Consider the following 8,966-nt stretch of genomic DNA (forward strand, 5'->3'; position numbering starts at 1 on the left):
GTAAAAGAGTTGATGGCAATAGATATTGATGAAGACAATGATGTCCACGATAGCATCCAAGACTCAGACATAAGTACTTCAGATTCATCATCACTAGAGGAGGTTTCAATAAATAGATGAGACGTTTGGCATACGGCCAAATGAGGGTTTGTCAGTCTAGAAATACGGATAACTCTACTTTGAGACCGCAAAGGCATTTTGATGGCCGTGGGCCAACCGTCTCATGCACGATATGACAGAATATAGGTTTTCGAGTTTGCCAATGAATGGGCATTTTGATGTAACAAGAATTGCCATTTTGTTTTCTAACCATTGCTCATTGCTTTCTGTTCCTATTGCTTTACAGTATATTTTCCGCTTACACTGCTCGACTGTGGAACATTGTTGTCTGTATGTGAAAAGGACAAGGCCGCAGGGCTGTGAGGATAACAAGAGTTCGCTGAAACACAAACGTAGGCAGCGCCAGGAAGAATGCCCGGCTCCCTCCCGAATGTAGCCTTGAAGCAGAGCTGCAGGGCATTTAATCATTTCACAGCTGCCAGCCAGTCTTGTTATATGGTAGAATATGTTAGAATAATACAGCTAAAGGCTTGAATTATGCTTTTCTTACAGCCCCCCCTTTTCTGAGCCCACTAGAGCATGTCACCTCCAGGACGCGAATAGCACCTGATAGATAGCAAGGTCCGGAATGCAACTCCCCCCTGTATGTAGTTCGCTTCCAAGAACAGAAGCGCTGTGTTCTATTTAATAACCGAAAGATGCCTTCGCACTCACAAATTGCAAATTGTTACTAGAATAGATGTTTGAAGGTGTCATAGTGGTCGGAGATGTCCATCATCACACCAAGTTCAAAGAAACCCAATAAAGGGGGGTGTTAAACATCTCATAGCTGATTGTTTGATATGCATTTTGTATATATGTAACTGATGTACGTAATTCACTCTCTTGCGTCCCTCAAGGTCTAGAGATACACGTCGCGGGGCGTGAGACCGAGTTGGCCAACTGAGACTTTTGCTTTGCAATAAAACCCTAGCTTTGGGAATACAACCTCGTATCTGGCGTCTCTATCGTGTGTGGTGACTCGCCTTGTTTCCATAGACGTCAGGGTCGCTTAGGGGCCACTTTCAGGGTCATGTCATTTAATTTCATTTATACCATTGCGCAAGGATTTCCTGCAGGAAAAGGGAAGAACACATTGAAACCCCAACTAGAGTTTTACTGACCATTGAACACAAGCACAAGAGGTGGTTTTTGGTGTGAGCTCGGCAAACGCTGATTAACCCTCAGAATCTGGCGGGAGCAGCAAGAACTGCTAGGGGTCCTGGTGTTCCTGCAGGATCAGCTTGGAGACCTAAAAACGTATTTGTTGGTGCAGTGTTGACCAGGACACTGCCATTAGACTGTGACATGTCCTCATAGAAATCCATGTTATCAGCTGTCTCTGTGACGCAATCAGATAGCGGGTTCGGCTGGTAACCGAAAGGTTGGTGGTCCAAGCCCACCAAGAGACGCATTTGTTTTCTTCATCTTCCTTTTGTCTGATGCTGGCTCTTCACCCCATTATACAGCCACCTCAGATGCCGAGAACAGAGATGGCCCACGAAGGCGGCGGGCACAGTCTCTGGTTTTAATAGCAGCAGGTGCCTCTGCTTCCCAAACACATTTAACAGCTAAAAGCGTCTTATTTGTACAGTCCATTTCTGTACACCCAGCGCTCGCCCTAAAGGTATACGGGTGAACATGCCCCTGTTGGCATGAGTGGGGTGGGGCTGTTTTCTGTGCGGGCCACAATGTGCCCTGACATTAGAGCAAGTTCCCTCAACGTGTAACAGGGCTGTTAGCGGAGCTGTGAAGTCCCTCCTTTCCAGCGCCACTGTGTGCAGCAGGATTGCCCCAAGTGCACAACAAAAAGCATCAAACGCCGGACACAGGGGGTCCTTCTCTGGGTGAACACGTAGGTTTATCGAACAGTTAAGGATTAAAATAATGTTAATTTTAAACGCTAAAAAAAAATCGATTCTCACTTGACCCCAACGTGATTTGAACACTCAACCTTCTGATCTGGAGACTTACTGTTGTGCCACGAGATCCTGCGTGTGGGACCTCTCTGCGGAGCTCATCTGTGGTCAGCTGTGGCAGTGAGGCAGGAACCACTTCATGCACCTACAGGGCCGGTCTTTGTATCAGGCAGTGCAGGCAGCTGCCTGAGGTGCCAAGGTCTAGGGTGCGCTAGTCTGACTCCAACAACACCATTGTATTAATTTCTTTTTTTTTACTTTTATTTATACAGTTGGCTATTGAAGGTACAACAGAGGAAGGGGGTCACCCTTTAGACAGATGTCTCGTACATTAATATCCGATTGCATTGGTACAGACGTCATCACACATAAGGAGAGTACATCAGCAGAAACATTCAAAGTTTCATTCACACCCGTCTTCTCGGGCTAAGTAGGAGTGGAAACTGCACCAGATATCACGGGGTCTGGTCACAGGGGAAAGAGAGTTGGCATAGAGATTATCGCTTTCTTGCGCCCATGTCAGTGCTCTCATCCATTCGCCCACGGTGGGGGAGGGCACCTATTCTTCCAATGGAGGAGTATTGACCTTTTAGCCAGCATGCAACCAACGTTGGAAAAGGCCCGGTCATCTCTATCCAGGAGTCCAGACCACAAACCAAACAATGCGCCCAGAGGGTGTTTCTCTAATGAGGGCATCCTCAGAACATATGTAGATGGTCCGCTGCTGTTTCATCACATCTGGGACAACCATGTAGTGTAGGGGATGCGGGCATTTTGGATAGTCTGGCGGGGGTATAGTGTAGGCAATGTAGAACCTTGTATTGCATGAATTTAAAGCAAAAGTTGAGGGAGACCAGTCTGGTGAGTGCGCACATGTGTGCCCATTGGGTATCGGAAATGGCATTTGCCAAATCCTCTGTCCAACGCAAGCACGCTTTCTGGGAGAGAGGGGCCATCCCATCTAATGCCATTTTATATAGTGAGGACACCACGTGGCTACTATCCCCCAAGTTGGCAATGTGAGCAAGAATCAGCGTTTCTGGAGGTTCCTGCGAGTACGCGGTCCAGTGGACTGCAACTGCAGCGCGGACCCGATAGTAGTGGCCCGGTTTCCAGGTCTCAGGTGTGAGGAATGCCCCGCTGCTTGGAAACAGGTCAGTGAATGCTCTGTAACCCAGCGCTTCCCAATGGAGATGAATCGCCTTATCACGCATCTGCAGTAGCCCCGGGAAGTTCCAGATTGGGAGCCATTTATAGAAAGGGTGAGTGGCCCCCCAACTGGGCAAAGAGCAGCCGCCAGGACCTCAGTGTAGAGGCCACCGGGTCCAACGGGGAATCAGCCCTGTAGTGGGTATCTAGCATGAGGGTCCTGCAGCCAGCGATTCCAGTTTGACATGTGTGGGGTGGGTGGAGCTCAATGTACAAGTATGACGCATATTGTGCCTGGGAGGACTTACAGTACAATTTGGTGTGCGGTTGTTAGGGAGAATTCTCATTTCATGGCTAATTTCCCTTACCTAGTGAGTCTCTCTTCAGCTTTGCTGGATCTCTGGAGTCATTTCTTCCCATTTGGTAAGAGTGTGAGCTTTTCCCCCACTCTTACTTGTGTTTTGCTATGTGTTTTTACCTGTTTATGGTGATTGTGGCCTCTGGAGTACACCACTTCAGTAGCCCCCTTCTTTTGTGTGTCACACAGCACCTTCCGTGCAGCGACACAGGGTTGTCGTTCAGACTTCCCACCGACTCCATTTCTGAGGCTGACTACTGTCCCCCAGGAAAGGGTAAAGTTACCATTAACTTTACTTAGTCAAATTAACCACAGATCCAGTACACCCCATCTTACATGGAGTGCTGCAAAGGGATACTCCTTAGCCCTTTTTAATCTGTACCTCCTAGAGCATTGTTTCGCTCTTTTAACATTTAGACATGGCTGGTGGCAGTGGTATCTACCCTAATTTTCTACCGCAGTGATATTATATAACTGTGGTAATATTGTAGGCTATTGTGTTAGCCTCGAACTTAAACCCGCTTGACCAAATGCTTTTTCCTTTGGCTCTGGTGCGGCTTATTTGCCATTTCTTTTTGTTAAACTCCTTCTTGTGTTTTACTTAGCGTGGCAACCAGGTTTGCCTTCTTTGTTCACTGTCTTTTGGTGGGCTTCTGCCAAGAAGCCCTCCTCAAGGCGCCTGGGTGTCTAGGTGGGCTGAATGTGAGGGAGAGGTGTAGTCACCCCCTGCACAGGGTATCCTAGGAAACCCAAGTCCCACTTTTTCATGATTGGCTGAAGTGGTTGTCCGGGCTGGACAACCCCCCTGCTGGGAGATTGACAGCCAGGCTGTGTGAATGGGGGATGATTTACGCATAAAAGGCAGGTCTCTTGGGCTGGAAGTCAGAGAGTCGCCACTGGAACTACAAGGAACCGAAGAGAAGTGGAGGAAATGCCGACTGCTGCAACTATCCCGTCCTGGTGAAGCCCTGCTGCAGTCCTGGGCTATCTACCCTTCAACGACTAAGAGAAGATACAGTCCAGAGTCTTCTTCCCTTGAGCTCATCTCCTTCAGCCAGAGGTCCCCTTGGTGGTCGAAATCGCTGCACACTGCTGTAGTGGTCCGGATAGCCACCTGAAGAGCCTCTCCTGTTTTTAAGGAGTGCACCTTTTATTCATCGCCGCTGCTGCCGGCCTCATCCCTGTGTGGTGTAGACCCCCTTCATCGTCCTTCTTCGTGCCGAAGCCAGGAATCGTGGGTCTACAGGAAACTACCAGGAACAACTGCCGTGGCACCAGCTTCTTCTTTGAAAAGGTACTGTGTCCTGCTTGAGGAATTTTGGGTCAAATCCCTATTTCTCGCTTTTAAGGCCTGCCCTTATTTTTCCCACCTTCTTATAACTTTTGCTTCCAAACATTTGCCAATATCTAAAGTACTCTTGGCAACTTTGAATCGCGAACTATCCGACGTGTGATCCTCGACACAGGAACCCGGTTACACTTGACACTGGCTCCGGTCTCTTGACTCTTGCATTTCTGTTCATGAGTGTGCTTCGATTCTGTTTGCCTAACTAACATATTGCCTATGATTTTTGCCCCCAACTCTCTGGGTACCTCAGGTGCTAAGTGTGTTTTTGCTGCGGTATCATTTTTTGCCGTGGATACGCGTTTATTTAGTAGACCGAACTGTCAAAAAGTGATTGCAATCGTATTCACGGTAACATGTATTGTTCCATAATACCGGGTACTTACCTTGATTCCTACCGTACAAAGTGAATTGCTTAGTTGTAGTGTATTTAACGTGTGGTTTTAAATTTAATAGAAGTGTTGTGTTGATAACGAATGGTGTTAAAATAAATGTACTTATATTTTTCTATCTGAAACCTTGAGCCAGTGTTTGCTTGAATCATAGTAATTGTGCTCCCTTTGTGTAATCTCTTCTACTGCTCATATACTCTTGAGATAGGCCTGGCTGCTCCGCTACTGCTACCACTTTAACATAGTAGTACAGCCTTGTGCCAAAGGTAAAACGTGTATTACCACCTGTAGTCTTAATTGTGTGAAGTGAAATGGTCCCTAAGGGCACTGCACAGGATTCTGCCTAACAGCGATGCAGACAACTCCCCCCCCTATCATTTGTGGGAGTCAGTTTGGTCCACTTTTTCCTGACCGCACCAGAGTGACATAGGAACTGGGCGAAGGGGGAATATAGTCTGGTGAAGTAGTCTTTACCGGGCCAGATCAGGATGTTGGAGACCACATAGAGCAATTTAGGCAGCAGAGTCATTTTTATGAATGAGAGCTTAGTCGGGGCAGACAACGGGAGGTTCTGCCACCTATGCATTTTGTCCTCGACCGCCACCGCAGCTGAGTCATAGTTGTCTTTCAGTAGCTCAGGGCGTGTTCTGGACACAGTCAACCCCAGGTATTTTATATGGTTAGCCGACCAGCGAAGAGCGAAGTGGCCCTGGACTACACGAGTATTTTCTGTGAACGGAAATACTTCCGACTTAGACGGGTTAATGGTGAAACCAGAGAATTGTCCGATACAAATGATGTCCTGCAGTATGGGGTCTAAGTTGAGGTGTGGGTCGCGAACATACAGAAGTATGTCATCTGCATATAGGGACACTATCTCCGGGCGGTCTATTAGGCACAGACCACAGTGTCCATGTCTCTCTCTAATGAAGTCAGCCATGGGCTCAATGGCCAGGGTAAACAGGATGGGGGACAAGGGGCATCCCTGGCGGGTGCATCTACCCAGAAGAATTTGTCCGGACATGAAGGAGTTTACCATCATTCTGGCCCCCGACCATTGTCATCATTTTAAGTACACTTTAACACAGACATGAACAGCCCTTTCTTTGCCATGCTCTCGGTGTAGCACAAGCACAGCAATTTATAAACATCAAGTGTTGTCTTTCCAAAATTACGAGTGTAAAATAACCTAAAATATCTTATTTTTTATAATAATATTGTGCAACCAATGTAAACACTATAGAGGAATGGGCGTTCGGAATTGTAGTTTTACACTGTAATACAACATGGTATGGTTGGGTTGCGAACCGCAGAAGCAACAATCTATGTTTTAGAAGTCCATTATTTACATTTCAGCCTAGCACTCCCTGTTGTTACTGAACTAATGCAATCAACTTGAATATTAGTGAATGTCTGTAGGCTAAAAGGGCCCTACAGAGAAGTGATACAGCACTCACATGTGCTTATATATTTTGTGGCTTGCTTCCTGAGCACTCTGCAATCTGTCACAAAGGTGGCCCAGGCCAGGCTTCCCCATGTTGCTGGTGTTTGCTAAGAGACTGCACAGGGCACACATAGACACAAAGCTTCACCCATTATTGTGTTGCACCTGGTCAAACACCGAGGCGCATAAATGCACTGGAGAAGCACCAGGTCAGGCACTTGAGAGGGTAGGGATAAGGAGGGCATTGGGAGGGGACAGGTACCAGTTAGACTGCCCACCCACCCCTGTCACCCCAACTGCCCACCTCGAGTGAATTAAGCAAAGCCCAGGCAAAGACCCCTGATCAGCTTCAGTGATACAGATCTGACACCTGGAACCTTAAGCAAAACACACAAAACCCAATGACCCCTTCTACTTATCTTACTAAGACATTTCAGACTCCAGCAATCACCCCTCTTCCGTTCATCATGTTTAGTAAGAACACAGCTGTAGAAGGACACACCAGGACACAGACAATAAACGGTGCTGGTGGCTGCACAGTTAACAAATGCCCGCAATTACTAATGTAAAAATGTTTGTTAGCACACACATTTGTATGCATACATTTTTAGGCAATTGAAATCGAATGGGTGTTTGTCCTTGCATGTCAGGTGAGTGATGGGAAGGGTAGGGGCAGGAGACCGTTCATTCTTACAGCAGTGCTTAAGTGTGTGGTTTCAGACATGAAGGCGAGAGTTAACTGAGTGTAACATTGAAGCCGCACTAGAATATTTGCATTACAATGTGTAAAGAAGTTAGATTCCCCCACAAAAGTAAGCCTCCTCCCCATATCGTCTCTGAAGTTAACACCTCTCCCAACATTTTGAGGGGGGCACTAACAATGCTTCCCGCCTGGGGTGCAAACTGGTCTAAGACCGGCCCTGTGCACCGACACTGAAAGCGTACCTCTGATTTCATACATGCAAAACCTGCCTTTTGAACAGGGGAAAGGCAGAGTAAAGCATCAGGGGACGCAGGTGGCGGGTGATGTCATCAGAAGTTAAGGGTCATGTCATTTAATTTCATTTAAGTGGCAGAATTACCACCATTGCGCAAGGATTTCCTGCAGGAAAAGGGAAGAACACATTGAATCCCCACTAGAGTTTTACTGACCATTGAACACAAGCACAACAGGTGGTTTTTGGCGAGAGCTCGGCAAACGCTCTTTAACGCTCAGAATCTGGCGGGAGCAGCAAGAACTGGTAGGGGTCCTGGTGTTTCTGCAGGATCAGTTTGGAGACCTAAAAACATATTTGTTGGTGCAGTGTTGACACTGCCATTAGACTGTGACATGTCCTCATAGAAGTCCATGTTATCAGCTGTCTCTGTGGCAATTAGATAGCGGGTTCTGCAGTTAACTGAGAGGTTGGTGGTTCAAGCCCACCCAAGGGCGCATTCATTTTCTTCATCTTCCTTTTGTTTGATGCTGGGTCCCCGGTATTAATAGCAGCAGGTGGCTCTGCTTCCCAAACACATTTGACAGCTAAAAGCGTCTTATTTGTACAGTCCATTTCTGTACACACAGGGCTCGCCCTAAAGGTATACGGGTGAACATGCCCCTGTTGGCATGGGTGGGGTGGGGCTGTTTTCTGTGCGGGACACAATGTGCCCTGACATTACAGCAAGTTCCCTCAACATGTAAAAGGGCTGTTAGCAGCGCTGTGAACTCCCCCCTTTCCACCACCACTGTGTGCAGCAGGATTGCCCCAAGTGCATAAAAAAAAGCATCAACCGCCGGACACTGGGGGTCCTTCTCTGGGTGAACACGTAGGTTAATCAAACAGTTAAGGATTAACTCTGTGTCTTCTCTAAGCATTATTTGGCAAAACGATCACAGGATTTAAAATAATGTTACTTTTAATCGCTCAAAAAAAATCGAGTCTCCATTGACCCCGACGTGATTTGAACACGCAACCTTCTGATCTGGAGTCAGACACGCTACCGTTGCGCAACAAGGTCCTGCGTATGGGACCTCTCTGAGGATCTCATATGTGGTCAGCTGTGGCAGTGAGGCAGGAGCCACTTATTGCACCGACACTGAAAGCGTACCTCTGATTTCATACATGCAAAACCTGCCTTTTGAACAGGGGAAAGGCAGAGTAAAGCATCAGGTGACGCAGGTGGCGGGTGATGTCATCAGAAGTTAAAGGTCATGTCATTTAATTTCATTTAAGTGGCAGAATTACCACCATTGCGCAAGGATTTCCTGCAGGAAAAGGGA

General features: G+C 47.3%; 1 non-coding gene across 1 annotated transcript; it reads right to left on the reverse strand.

The window, feature by feature from the left end:
• Positions 1-8,632: 8,632 nt before the first annotated feature.
• Positions 8,633-8,704, reverse strand: TRNAW-CCA (transfer RNA tryptophan (anticodon CCA)). Its single transcript has one exon. It is a non-coding gene; the product is annotated as a tRNA-Trp (tRNA).
• Positions 8,705-8,966: the final 262 nt, after the last annotated feature.

Source organism: Ambystoma mexicanum, chromosome 1p (assembly GCF_040938575.1).
Source record: "Ambystoma mexicanum isolate Mex_15411 chromosome 1p, UKY_AmexF1_1, whole genome shotgun sequence".
NCBI classification, from domain to species: domain Eukaryota; kingdom Metazoa; phylum Chordata; class Amphibia; order Caudata; family Ambystomatidae; genus Ambystoma; species Ambystoma mexicanum.